We start from the raw sequence: 15829 nt of genomic DNA, 5'->3' as shown, positions 1-15829 counted from the left end.
AGTGCCAGGTGGAAGAAGAGCACTGAATTCACTGAATAGTTAGAAGAAATAGTCTATTTTCTTCTGTGTGGTATATTAAAGTATAGGGAAACATTTTATAATTTTGGTCAAGTGTTTGTGTTCACAAAGATTTAAAGATCAAATTCCTAGCTGTGAATAAATGGGATTGAATATTAAAATGCTTCCTTCCCAGATTTCCGTAACTCAAAAAATTAAAATTGGCTTTGGGCCATAAGCAGAATAAAGGGAGAATAAAAGTACTCACAGAAATGTTTTTGATCTCCACAAATTGCCATTATATTTATCAAAAAATTAGCTAAGCTTAGAGGTTTCACAAAGTTCTTCTCTGAAGTTTTGCCCCTTTTACTATCAAAAGTTAAAAGAGAAAGGAGGGAAAATAGTTTTCTAAAAGGTAGTTCTCTCAGGTTCTTTGTCATAAGTGAAAAAATTACCACAAAAAGATCAGTTTAGTGCTTGGCAGCTTATCTTTACATCTTCTCTGTCCTCCCAATGAAGATGAACTTCCCCCACAAATTTCTTGTTTCTCATATAACCTGTGTAAAGGCAAGGCATTTTGGGATCACTTTTAGAAAAAGTATTAGTGTCATCTTAAAAAATAGGAATTACTATGCTGTAACCCACTTTGTTCAATATTCTGTTGTCATTAGCAAGCTAGAGGGAATTCCTAGAGCAAATAATGATTGCCTTCCTTACAACCAGGTTTGTGAATGGTAGTGAAATTCAGGGCTGGATATTGGATGAGAAGAAATATCAGATATGAAGACAAGAAAACTAAATTTCTACAAGCAAGGAACAAGAAAAAAAAAAAACAAGAGAAAACCAGAAAGTTACAACAACATACTATTGAACAATATACTAAGGAGGATATGGTAGCCTTAGAGACAGCATTCCAATCATTGAGCCAAAGGAAAGCCTACTGAAACTGAAATCTGATTCATCAAAATCTGGTAAGATACAGCAGCCGCCTTTGGAGACTTTTTTTTTTTTAAAGCAATCGGGGTTAAGTAACTTGCTCAAGGTTACATGGTCAGTTATTTCTGGATGTGGTGCTAAGTATCTGAGCCCGGATTTGATCCCCAGGTCATCCCGACACTGGAGCCAGTGCTCTTACTCGCTGTGCTACCTGGCCACCCCCCTTTGGAGACTCTTAAATAAATTAAAATCACATTTTTTTATAAGCATATGCCCGACCTAATGTCTTAAACTGGCTCTTAGACAACACAGTACTGGCTAAAACAAGATTACGGGGGAAGTTAATTCCAGAGGAGCAATCTTATAAATTATTACCACAAAGATTGCCACCAATTGTTGCTACAAAGATAGTTCATGATTTTATGGTTGAATTGAGTCATAATTTTATTGTGATTAGTCACAATAAATAAAAATTAGTCAATATAGTCTTGTACAGAGTATATATTATATTCATCTAATATTTCCACTTGTGATTTGTAATAAAGAATCTTTTCATGTTAGACTTGATAAATTGTTTAAGATAAAATAAATTTGGGGAAGCCATGCTTCCCCTCCACCTCCCCATGCTTAAATCACCCAATACTAAAGTCATTTGTTACCAGATTACCCTTAGGTTCATTTAATTTATATAATAAAGATAATAGTGCTCCACAAGGTAGAAAAGAAATGCAAAGCTTAATAAATAATATGATGTGCACTACCTAAAACTTCACAAATGCTATCATCATGAGTATTTTTAGAGGGGGAAAGAGCTGTTCTTTGAGGAATTCATAAAAGTTTAAACAAAATCACATTGTTTGATGACATTGATATTATTGTTAGAGAGTATTACATATAAAATACAGTTACATAATCATTGTAGTTCCTTGGGGGAGTCCAATTAGTTAAGCTAATCATTTCAGATGAATATAATCTGTGGAGAAATCGTCAAGAAGACTAAACATCTCATACAGAACAGTATTTCAGCTGTCAAAATATGCTTATCTCTAGCCCTGGTGGAAAGGATTATTTTAAACATCTGATATCCTGGGTAATTTTTTCAAGTAGTTAAATATTTCCATTTACTGCCTATGTTATTCCATAATTCATTTAGGTTCTTTTCTCTAAGCCACATCTTGCAAACTCAGTGGTGTCTAAATCTTGTTGTTGGTCCTTTGTTTTCAAAGAGTACTTTGATATCAGGAAGGTGATGTTATGACTTGAAAGTGAATTGGATTTAAGTGAGGCAGGGCTGTGCAAAGTCACCAGCTTCACTCCCTCCTCCACAACTGTGTGGGTCCAGTGGCAAGATATAGATCAGGACAACTGGAAATGGCCCCAGATTCAACATTTAAGAAGAAAGAATACAGTTAGCCTCTATTTTCATATTAGTTAGATCTAACAAACTTTTCATTTAAGGTTTTGAAGGAAAGAGAAAACATTTATGGTGTACCATTAAATTAAGAATGCATCTTGAGTAGACTCACTTATTTCCTCTTGGTAAGTTAGAGAAACAGATATATTTTTAAAGAGGCATAATGTTACTTTTAACATAATTGGGAATTAAAGAAGTGTTAAGGGGCAGCTAGGTTGCACAGTGAATAGAGCACCGGCCCTGGAGTCAGGAGGACCTGAGTTCAAATCTGACCTCAGACACTTAACACTTACTAGCTGTGTGACCTTGGGCAAGTCACTTACCCCCAAATGCCCTGCCTTCCCCCCTCCAAAAAGACAGAAAAAAAAAGTGTTAAAATACTAATTTTCAAAATTGTTAAATTCATACTTAAATGTGTGGTGTATTTCCTTCAGGTAACTACCTAAGGCTTATTTTTTGCATTTAGTATCTTTGTAATTGGCAGAAATAATGATCTAAAATGTACTGGAAAGTGCTTAGATTAGCATCCTTTCAAAAGAGTTTATATACACAAACAGAACATGATATTTTCTTTGTAAAATGAAGGTTTTGCATTGCTATTGATTTTCCAATCCAAGACAGTTACAAATGTTGTTATCTAATGGATTTGATAGTTTTTTAAAGCTTATATCTGGCCTTTTGGATACACATATGGATTCTCTTTCCTGTATGTAGATCCTCATGAGAAGAGAAATATTCTCAGGTTTAATAGAATTTCCCAATATCAGATTTTACTATCAAGTCATTTCAAACCTGTATTTCTATCTCCTGGATGTCACAAGGTTGCTACTGAAGATTACTAGTCTTTCATAATGATAACAGAGGGGATATTATAAGTATACGAAATGTATAATTCTTACATTTTTTTTAGCAGTGCTGATACTTTTACTTTATTTTGGCCCTTTATTACCTAATACTTCTCACCTGTTTTATCTGTTAGGTATATTGAGCAAAAATGCAGGCACTCACATTTTTATTGTATTTTTTTTATTTATTGAAATGTATTAACTGAATCTTAATTCTTAAAGTAAAAAAATCATTTTTTCCAAGTCCTAAAAAATGATAGTGAAAATAATGAAGAAAATCTGATGTTGAAAAAAAATATGAGTAAAGCAAAGCCTCAAAGTTGTGGAATTCTGCCTGAAAGAGACAAATATGTTGAGCCATTAGTTTAACTTTGAAGTCCTCTTATGGGATTAGGAATTTAGGTTAAAGTGGGCATAATCTTGCTATTCTCCTGAGCACTAAATGTAAGTTGGGCTGTTTATGAATTCTCTTTGAATGATTCATCCAAGCAAAAAAAAAATTAGTATGCTGCACTACATTTTACATCTATCCATCAGAGAAATTTATGAACACTATAATTTCAAATGGATGGTTTCAAGTGAGTACCTTTTTTTTAGTTAAAAGGGGAGGGAAGTACATTTTTCTAAGCAAATTGATTACAACTTGTCAGTGGCATTTCAAAACTTTGTATAAAGCTACTGTTTTTAATTTTTGTGCTGTAGTCTATGTATTTTATGTATGTAACTCATGAATGAGTAACTCCAATATGGTTCTGTCTTCATTTTATAATAGTATTAAAACCTTGATAAAGGTCAGTTGTCAAATTCAAGGATCTTTTTGTATTGAATATAATAAAACTGAAATTTCTATCTCCTTGCAGAATTATCAGTAAAATAATCTTTATATTCTGCCTATGACTTTATTATATGTACCATGCTTATTATGTGATGTAATGTTTGCAGAAAACTATAGTCTGAATAATAAAAATCTTAATCTTTGAAGTAATGCATTGTTGAGGTAAGTATTGAGGCTCTCCTGTGTTAACTTATTTCAAAACTTGTAATTGAATCTGAAACATTTTGCAGATTGTTCTCTGACACAGAACTTTTATTTCAGACAACCAAGTAAATCAACATATTTTTAATTTATAAGCCTAAGTATCGCAATCTGTAGCATCTTCTGATCTTCAAGTTAGCACTTAAGGTAAATTAGAAATGTGAAAGTATTTATTTATTTTAAATGTCTTGTCTTCATTGCTGTTTAATTTCAAAACACTGACTTTATTGTGTTTTGAGGCTGTGTTTTTGGAATAGGTTTGAAGCAGTGATTTGGAGTTTCCAAATATATGGAATTGTTTGTTTCTCCTGTTTAAGTTCTTCATCCTAGGATATATCAAGCAAGCTGAGAAAAGATCAGAAATAGCCAGGCCAAATCAGGGTGTATATTTGAAAAGACACAAAGAATACTAGTATTGCTTCAGTTAATGATGACCCTGTAACATCCACAGTGAATAGTATTTTTCTTGTTAATAACAGCTTGCCATTTAAATTCAATAATGTGACGTTTCATGAGTATTGCTCTTAAAATAAGTATTGCTTTTATTTTCAGTGAAGTAGAAAACATTGCATTTGGCTTTCTTTTGTTTTTCCACTTGATACAAAAATAAATCTGTTCAAAGGTACTTTAGAAAGCCGTTGCTTTTCCCTGGATTTAGTCAACAGTTTGCTGGTCTGAACTTATTTGAAAAGAAAAAATTGCCAGTAAAGCCCCTTTTATAAAGATTAATGAAACTGGATATGCACTTCACCTACCACTATAGACTAATTCAGTAAATGAAATCGTTTCCATAAGGTTAATATAGTATTAGGCAAAATTAAGATAATTTGTTATTTCTACTCTGAAAACTTTTATGTATTAGATAAGCTCATATTTTGAAATATCATAATTTCTTTATTCCTAGTATTAGCACAGATCCTTTTTTAAAGTAAATATATTCAGGATAAATGTCGGAATTTTAGGTCATGATTATATGATCAGAATATTCAGTGTGATACAGGGGAAAGAATACTGACATTGGAGTCAAAAGACCTGGTTTCAAATCACCTGTATGACCTTGGGCAAGTCACTTAATATCTGTGGGACTCAATGTCATTATCTGAAAAAATGAGGAAGTTGTACTAGAAGGTCTCTAAGGCCCCTTCCAGCCTTAAATTTATGATCTTAAGACCTTCTGACCACAGAGCAGGAGACTTAAAAAAAAAATATTTTCATATATGAAACTCTGAATAGTTCTAAATAAGTCCCAGTTTATTTTTTTTTACACAGCTGATGTTGTGAATTAAAGCATTGGCATCAACCACGTGGCTTAAGATAATGTAAACTATTTGTGAAATAAAATTCAATAAACAAATTGTGTTACTTGCTGTTAACTAAATTTGTCCCATCTCTCTTGCTGAAATGTTCTCTGTGTCCTGTGGATGGAAATTAGGTGGTGGGGCGGAGGGGGGTGGCGCAGAATATATGTTTAAGTTTGAGGTAAGGAAATTTTCCTAATAGATCTATCCAAAAGTGGAACAGATTGCTTTGGGAGGTAGTAGGTTGCTCTTTACAAGAGGTCTTGAAGTAAAGGCTCAGTGACCACTCATTAAGTATATTATGGATGGAATTCTTGTTCAGGTCAATTAAAAAAATCTAAGTATCTGCTATATATAAAGCATTGTGCTAAGCACAAGGGATCCAATATGATAAAACAGTTCCTTCCCTCAAGTAGCTTACATTCTGCTAGGGTGAAGTGGCAATAAAATGTATACACAAATAAGTGTGGAGACAAGAGAAACCAAGGGGAGAGTGAGAACTGAAAACTGAAGTGGTTAGGGAAAACTCCAAAAAGAAAGAGGTATCTCTGCTGAACCTTGAATAAATGAAAGGCAGAGATGAAGGAGTGACAGAAATGAAGAATATTGTGCAGGAATAGCCAAACTGACTGGAACATAAAGTTCTGAAGGGGAGTAATATATAATGAGGGGAAAGTAGGTGGGAACCACATTGTGTCTAAACTTAAATGCCAGGATTAGGGAGTTTGTATTATATCATAGAAGCAATGAGCAGTTGCTCAAGAATTATGAGCATTGAAATATCATGTCTGGGAAGATTATTTTGTCATCTGTGTAAGAGGAGAGAGTAGAAACAGGGAGATCGGTTAGGAAGGTGTTATAATTGTCTAAGGATAAGGGTGGTGGCTATAGAGAAAGAAGGATCCTGATGTAAAGGATATTATACACCTAGAATCAGGAAGATAGCAACTGATTGAATATGGGACCGAGGTGGGGCAATACAGAAGATCCAAGGGTGTTTATAACATAATCCTGGAAGACCGCAAGGATGATTTCTTAACAGAAATAGGCAAGTTTTAAGGACAGGCAGGTTTGGATAGAAGAGGAGGAGGGGAAAGATATTGGATTCCATTTTAGCCACAGTGAGATGTCTGTGAGAGAATCAGTAGGAGCTGAGAAGCAAGATGTTAGAAGAGATGATATAAGATTTTATATATATAAATGAAATTAAAGCAATAGAGGAAAGAATTGGAAAAGAAATGAGAAATACAGAAGAGATAACTTGGAAAGAGAATGAACAATTTAGGAAAAGACATATTAAAATTTACCCAAATAACAGACTTCCTCAAAATTTGAATGTTTCAAATAGAAGTTAATGCTTCCATGGGAAGAGTATTAAAACAAAAGTCCAGAGATTGAAAAAATGAAAGAACATACAATGTATCTCATATAAAAAATGACTGACTTGGGAAACAGAGATGATCTAAAAATCACTGGAATGCCTGAAAACCATGACCAAAAAGAATAACCTCAACATCATATTGCAAGAAATCATGAAAGAAAACTGCCCAGACATTATTACAAGGCAAAGTGAAAATAGAAAACTATTGCACACTATCCCTAATGAATGTTGGTGCAAAAAATTTAAATAAAATATTAGGACAGAGACTACAACAACATATTAGAAGATACACTATGGCCCAGTTGGATTTATACCAGAAATTCAGGGTCAGTTTGATATTAGAAAAACTGTGAATATAATTGGCTAGATTAAAAGTGAGCAACAAAAATAATGCAATTATGTAAATGAAGCAGAAATAGCTTTTGACAAAATACAACACCCACTTATGTTTAAAAAACAGAATAAATGAACTCTCCCATAACATGCTAAGTAGTATCTGTCTTGATAGATAGATAGATAGATAGATAGATAGATAGATAGATAATGTCTGTATACATATGTAGTATATGTCCATTGTCACCACTTCCATTTGATATAGAGCCAGACATTCTAGAAGTTGAGAATAAATTGAAGGGATAAGCATAGACAAAGAAGAAACAAAATTATTACTTTTAGAATCATGTAATGGTGTACTTAAAGAACGCAAGGGAATCAACAAAAAATTAATTGAAATAACTTTAGCAAAATTTCAGGATATAAAATTAATTCACATAAATCACCAACGTTATATTGCAGACAAGATGTAGCTGGAAGAGATAGAAAGAAATTCCATTTAAAGAAGCTACAGTATGTATAAAACACTTGGGAGAGTACATACTAAGATATAAGTACTGCATGAATACAGATGCAAAACAGAAATAGAGACCTAAATAATTGGAGAATGTTAATTGCTTGAATGTAGACTTAGCCAATATAATAGAAATAACATCATCACCTAAATTAATTTACTTAGTGCAGAACTAATCAAATTAACAAAGGATTACTTTACAAAACTAGATAAAAAATAATAAAATTAACCTAGGGGAGCAAAAGGTTTCAAATTTCAAAGGAAATAATGAAAAAAGAGAGAAAAGGGGGCCTAACAGGAACAGGTCTCAAATTGAGAAGCAATAATTGGTTAAAAATTGAAAGTTTGATCAGTGAAACAGATTAAGTATACAGCATACCAAAGCAAATGAACCTAGTAACAGTGTTTGATAAACACAAAGACTGAGGTAAGCCTTCATTCCAGTGTATTTTTCTTTTTTTTTTAGAGGGGGGAAGGCAAAGCAATTGAGGTTTAGTGACTTGCCCAAGGTCGTAGAGTGTCAAGTGTCTGAGGCCAGATTTGAACTCAGGTCCTCCTGACTAGCACCAGTGTGCTATTCACTGTGCCACCTAGCTATCCCTATTCCAGTGTATTTTTTTTTTAAAGCAATTGGGGTTAAGTAACTTGCTCAAGGTTACACGGCCAGTTATTATTTCTGGGTGTGGTGCTGAGTATCTGAGCCCGGATTTGATCCAGGTCATCCCAACACTGGAGCTGGAGCTCTTACTCGCTGAGCCACCTGGCCGCCCCTAAGCAATTGGGGTTAAGTAACTTGCTCAAGGTTACACGGGAAGGTGTTTCTGGGTGGGTGCTAAGTGTCTGAGCCCGGGATTCGATCTCCAGGTCTTCTCAACACGAGCCGGTGCTCTTACTCATTGTGCTACCTGGCCGCCCCTTATTCCAGTGTATTTTACAAAAACTACTAGAAAAACTAGACAGTTGTCTGGCAGAAATTAGGTTTAGACCAACACCTCAAACCATACACCAAGATAAGCTCAAAATAAATAAATAAATAACATAGATATAAAAGGTTGTAGCATAGAGAAAGAAGGAAGAAATTACCTTTTAGATCTATGGATAGATGAAAAGTTCATGACTAAAGAAGGATAAAGAGGATTTCAGAAAATACATTGGACAATATTGATTACTTAAAATGTAAAAGTTTTTGCTTAAATTCAGTGTAAGCTGAGATTGGAAGGGAAGCATTTAATTCTGAGGCCTTATCCCTGGTAGTATTGAACACTATGCTCCTACTACATTTCATGATGATCTTGTGTGCCTAATCTGTTCCACTGATGAACTTTAAAATTTTCTAAGCAGTATCATATGGTTTTGATGATTACTACTTTGTAGTATAGTTTGAGATCTGGTATTTGGACTCCTTTTCTTCCTACTTTGTTCATGGACAATTCCTACAGAAAAAAAATAACAGGTCCAATACACCAACCCTTTGTCTTGAGTGTTCCTTGCTTTTCCTCCCTGCTTCTAAGACCCATGCACTATTGTAAGCCCTAGGGCAAGCCTATGACCTTTATTATTGCAATTTCAAATTTGTTCAGTCATTTCAGTCATGTCTGACACTTCATGACCCCTTTTGGGGTTTCCTTGGCAGAGATAGTGGAGTGGTTTGTCATGTCCTCCTCCAGCTCATTTTACAGATATGGATTTGATACAAATAAGGTTAACTGACTTACCCAGGATCACACAGCTAACAAACATCTGAAGCAGGATTTAAAGTGCTTCCTGACTCCAGGCTCAGCACTCTATCCTCTGCTCTACCTAGTCCCCCAATTTCAAATACCTAGCTTTTAAAATTTCTTAGGGAGATGAGGTTCCTTCTGCTAAGACAGGTGAGGGATGGAATTTCTAGAAACTTGTTTCTTGCTTCCAGCTTTGCTTCCTTGACCCACGGTTCATTTGCTGGCTCAGGGCAGTCCTGTAACCTGTGTGGCTATTGCAATTTTACAACAAAAAATCTTTAAAAAAAAAGTTAATCTAGTAATATTTCAGAATGAATTAAGGTCAATGAATCAGGCCAGGCCCATTCATCAGGGTAGCCCTAAGGCAAGAGAAAAAGGGGGTGGCTATGAAGAAGTATGGAATATTGGGGGATGACAAAGTGAATGAAGGGGAGAAGACCAGAAGTGCACAACTAATTAAAAATAGTTAAAATGACATAGCATAAAGTAAACAACTAGTAAAGGAGTAAGAGAAAAATTGTGAAGAGAACAATTAGGTTTTCAGTTAAGATGAAAACAAGAAAGGTTATAGAAATGCACACATTTCCCACATAGACTTCAACAGTGATTTTAGAAAAAGAAGTAGCACTTTGAATAATTACTAAGAAATCCAAAGAGAAACATCAGTAAGATCCTTCATCCAACCTAGAATTCTGCATATAAAGACAACCAGAATATGTAAACTGAGGAAGCTTTCCTCACCAGGAAAGCAAGCATGGTCTCAGATTAAAAGTCCATAAATTCACAATATTATACCAACCAAGGAAGACATTTGAGGAGTAAAAACCCGCAGCAGCACCCAGATCTAGGACAATAAACAATGGAATTCTGACCAGAGACACTGAACTTTGAAAACACACATTCTGGGAAGAAGTAAGAGTACAAGAAAAAGAAGTCAGGAACAAATTGGGTCTGACCATCCCACCCAAAAGCAGCCTACGAGGGGGTGAAGCCTGGTTCTGGAACAAAAATCCAAATCAGAAACTGAGTTGAGAGATATGAGTAAACAGAAGATGCCAAACATGATGAAAAAGTATTAGAAATATTATGGCTCAAGAGATGCCCAAGAAATAAACACAGAAAAGGGGCGGCTAGGTGGCGCAGTGAGTAAAGCAGCGGCCCCGGAGTCAGGAGGACCTGAGTTCAGTTCTGGCCTCAGACACTTAACACCCATACAAAAAACTAGCCATGTAACCTTGGGCAAATTACTTAACCCCAATTGCCCTCCAAAAGGCTAAATAAATAAACAAATAAACACAGAAGAAGAAATCTTCACAACAACCACAAGTGGATCATAAAATGATATACTATTAGCTAAAAAATAGATTAATCTTTGGAATAGATGAAGTACACAATATACAGAAGCAAATATACACAATAGTTTGATCCAAATTCACTAATTGACAGCAACTTCAAGGAAAATTGGACAATAGTCTGGCAGAAAGTAGCTTTAGAACAACACTTCATGCTTACACCAAGATAAGCTCAAATACCTGACCTAGATACAAAAGGTCCATTGTAACTAAGTTAGAGGAACAAGGAAGAAATTACCTTTCCACTCTATGGATATGGGGAGTTTATGTCTGAATGCTGTTGAGTCGTTTCAGTCTTGTCCAGCTCTTTGTGTCCCCATTTGGTGTTTCCTTGGCAAAGATACAGGAATGGTTTGCCATTTTCTTCGCCAGCTCATTTTGCCGATGAGAAGCTGAGGCAACCAGGTTAAGTGACTTGCCCAGAGTCACACAACCAGCAAATATCTGATGGTGGATTTGAATTCAGGTTCTCCTGTTTCCAAGCCCAAGACTCTATCAACTATTCCATCTGGCTGTCCTAGAAGAGTTCAGTGACACTTTTAGTTTTCTTACCTTGTAGAGCTTTTGAGGACAGAATATATATGTTAGATTTGGGTATGACTAGAAGAAAAGGAATGATCTAACACCTAGCATAGTTCCCTTCGTGGGCCCTTAATACATCCCTAATTCCTCATGATTGATTGCTCTGTTAGCAACTGAAAACTAACCCAGCAGAGCCATGAGAGGTTAAGCTCAGGATCTTTCATAATAGACTTCTAGTAGCCATTAAGGTTTAATGGAATTTTCTCTGTTACTATCAAGGAAGAAATAAAAATTGATATCAAAAGTTATCAACCAGTGACTAAAATGAAGTCAGTAAAATGAGAGAGCACAGAGTAAATGTTCAAATTTGCTTTAAGGTAGCAGACAATTTAAATGGCAAATCCTACTAATTTGATAGAGATTTTCTGCCTTTTACATTGCTAAATGCCATGGTCATTGTTTCAATATCATTTTTTTAGTTAACATCTAGGTTGGAAAATTATTCAAAGAATGTCCTTTCCATTATTTGCAAGTAAGTATTATGATTTTCAAAGATCAGAAACAACATTTCTACTACCTTCAGTAAATATTGAAAAAGGAGACTGGGGGCAGCTAAGGTGGCACAGTGAATAGAGCACCAGCCCTGGATTTAGGACGACCTGAGTTCAAATGTGACCTTAGACACTTAACACTTACTACCCATGTGACCTTGGGCAAATCACTTAACCCCAATTGCCCTGCCCTCCCCCCTCCAAAAAAAAAAAAGGCAGGAAAAAGGAGACTGGAAAATGATTCTGTTGCCCATATCTTTATAAGATTTTTTAAAATTCTAGTAATCCCAAGTGCCTGATTTTTCTTCATTTAATATTAAAATCTTGGTTTGAATTTGGTACTTTAGGAGGTAGACTATAGCTACATATGTTTAAGAATATATGAAATAAAAAAATAATAAAATAATTAATTTTTAATTATTTTTATTAATCAGGAAGTTATTCAAGACTTTACAAAAAGATTCTTTATGTTGACTAAAAAATCATTATTACAACATTCCTTTAAATAGATGAATGGAGATGGGCATTTAAAATGTTATATAATGATTTGTTCAAAATCCAGATGTTCAGAAATGTTACTTTTATGAGAAGAGACAACATTGCATACAGGATGAAGGGCCATCCTTAGAATCCAAGAAAGATCTGGTTTCAAGTTCTGCCTCTGACACATACTAGCTTGGTGACCCTTAATAGGTCATCTGACCTCTCTCAGTTTCAGTTTTCCTACCTCTGAAGAGCAGATAATAATAGCAATTACTTCAGAGGATTGTCTTGAGGATCAAATGGGGTGATATAAATCTTCATAAGTGAAAAGTACTATATTAGCTACTTTCCTTCTTAAAATTACTCCCTAAGAATATAAATTACAAAGAAGTTTCCATCTGCATGGGTGGATAGCAGAAGGGATTTCATATTAGAAGTTTCCTTTATAATCACAAATCTGGACCAAAAAACAAAATATAATACACTTTCTGGTTTCTGAATATCTAGAAAGAGCAGTGATGCCTTAGAGCCAGCATAGATCCACCGAGAATAGATTATAGCCTAACCTAATTTCTTTATTGATAGTAATTCCTAAATAGTAGATGAAAAGAATAATGTATATTTTAGCAAAGCTTTTGATAAGATTATCTCATAGTATTCTTATGGAGAAGCTGGAGGAATATGGATTAGACAATAGTGCAATCCATTGGATTCAGACCTGCTTGGAAGGCCAGACTCAAAGGTCTCCTTTGTTTAGTCAATCTGATAAGACTCAGGGCCCTTCACCCTCCTGGTCACCCTCCTCTAAGCTCTCCAATTTGTCAATGTCCTTCTTAATCTGTGGTGGTCACAATTGAACACAATACCCTAGATAAAGATTTAAGAATACAGTGGGTGGCAGCAAGGTGGTGTGCAGTGGATAGAGTGCCTGACCTCATCTTCCTGACTTCAGACACTTAGAGGTCAAGTCACTTAACATTTTTTTGCCTCAGTTTCCTCATCTGCAAAATGAGCTGGAGTGGAATACTAAAAATATATCAGGTAAAGGGAATTATTTTCCAGGTTTGAGTTGGAGTAGATGGCTACTAAATCCCCAACTGATACCATGTGATTCTATGATCCTGTGATTAATAATAATAATAACAATTAGAGGCAGCTAGGTGAGTAAAGTGCCAGCCCTGGAGTCAGAAGGACCCCAGTTCGGTTCCAGCCTCAGACACTTAATACCCACACAAAAAAACTAGCCGTGTAACCTTGGGCAAGTTACTTAACCCCAATTGCCCTCCAAAAAGCAAAAAAAACAAAACAAAATAATAATAATAATTAGCCTTTAAATGGTGTTTTAAGGTTTATAAAGTGCTTTACATATGTTACCTTATTTGATTCTGACAAAAACCCTGGGAGGTAGGTGCTATCATCATCCCCATTTTACAGTTGAGGAAGTTGAGGCAAGCAGAAGGTAAGTGATTTGTCAGGTGTCCCACAACTAGTGTCAGAGGTTGGATTTGAACTCTTTTCTTACAAATTCCACACCCAGCACTCTATCCACCATATGACCTAGCTGCCCATTCTCCATTGGAAGTCCTGCTCTGGTGCTTTTTTTTTGTGTAATAGAAATGATCCTTGGCTCTCAAAGGCGAGAGATCTTTTCCTGAAACACATGTCCAATCATGTCACTGGCCCCTTCTCAATAAATTCCAGTGATTCTTTATCACCTCAAGGACCAAATATAAAATGCTCTGTTTGGCATTCAAAGCCCTTAATAACCCAGCCCCTTCCTACCTTTTCAGTCTTTTTACACCTTATTCCCCAACATATTCTTCTAAGAACCTCCTGCCTGTTCCATGAACAAGACACTCCATCTCTTGACTCTGGGCATCCTCTCTGACTGTTTCTGATGCCCAGAATGCTCTCTTCTCCCTCCCTCACTTTAACTATTGACCCTCCTGACTTTCTTTAAACCCCATCTAAAGTCTTGCCTTCTTCAAGAAGCCTTCCCCAACCCTCTTAATTCTAGTGCCATTTCTCTCTTATTTTCTATTTATGCTGTATGTATCTTTTTAGGTATATATTTGTTTGCATTTGTCTCCCCCATTTGATTGTAAACTCCTTAAGGGCAGGGACTAGCTTTTGCCTCTTTTTGTATCTATATATCAATTGTCTGAAGGCCAGCTTAGTTAACTTTGCAGGGGTTTACCACTATCTTGGCCTCAGGGTGACAAACTCATCAGCCACAGTACCTTTCAGAAACCATCTAACAGGTCATGGCGGGACATCACACTAATAAAGCACATATCCTTAAATATGTATACATGTCAACCTACAGTATTGTCATATGTTTGCCTTCTGGCAATCCTAGGTTAAAGTAGAAGATCTTTTGAAGTATCTGCCTCCTTTGTCTCCATTATTTGCAGGGTTTTTCTCAGTTTTTTCCTCTTTTGCATTGACATCTTCCCAGTAGAGGAGTAAGCTCTGAGATTGACATGTTAGTATAGCCCTTAATTAAAGTATTAATTCAGTGAGCCTTTGAGAAACAAGATACCTGAAGCCCATTTAACCTTTTAAAAAAAATCTTTTAAAAACTAAGAACATAAATAAGAAGGACTGATCTGAATCATCCTTAATGCAGAGAAGAGAGTGCCCTCTTTCCATCTTCCCCACCTAGTCAATGATATAAAGTTAAACACCTACCAAGATTTGGAGAGACATTTTATGAGTGCAAAGTGCTTCCTGATCAGTTTAGAATCTTTCAAACCAATCTGCCCTCCCTGAGATAGGAGTTCAGTTGCTAATAATTTCATTCTTCTTTCAACAAAATGTATAATGTATAATAATGAGGGATGAAACATTTCCTTTTCTTTAATCATAGGGAAGATACTTAGAATGGAGCAAAGAGAATGAACAATAGAATTTTCAACACTGAAGTCTGGTATTTTAAAATAAGTAAATCAAGGGCCTGTTAAGGTAATAATATGTCATCCTACAGCGGAAATGACTTTGGCTTCTTGAAAGCCATTCCTAAGGAAGGGATATCCTGGCAAGATTTCAACAGGCAGAGATGAGAGTAAGGGGAATATTCCAAACATAGAAAGTGATCTGAGCTAAGCCAGAGAGGTGAGAAAGTGCTAGGCATGTACAGTGGATTGCAAATGTTTGATAAAAATAAAACCTATGTGAAGGAGGGTGGTGTGAAGAAAGTCTGGGAAAGTAAGGAGAGATCATTGGGAAAGACCTTGAACTGCCTAAGCTAGGAGCTTGAAGTTCACCAAGAAGGCAATAGGGAGCCACTCAAAGGTTTTATTCAGTTGAGTGATATGGTCATATCTGTGAATAATAAAGTTTAAACTGACATCACTGTAGAAAATGGATTGGAAGAGGAAGAGATTAGAGATAAGAGCAGTTAGGAGGCTGGAACCATAGTAGTTCAAGCAGATGATAATTAGTGC

Source organism: Petaurus breviceps, unplaced genomic scaffold (assembly GCF_028583685.1).
Source record: "Petaurus breviceps papuanus isolate PSGF00001 unplaced genomic scaffold, PetGlider_PUasm1.0 90919, whole genome shotgun sequence".
NCBI lineage: Eukaryota > Metazoa > Chordata > Mammalia > Diprotodontia > Petauridae > Petaurus > Petaurus breviceps.
This window is presented reverse-complemented; position numbering follows the sequence as displayed.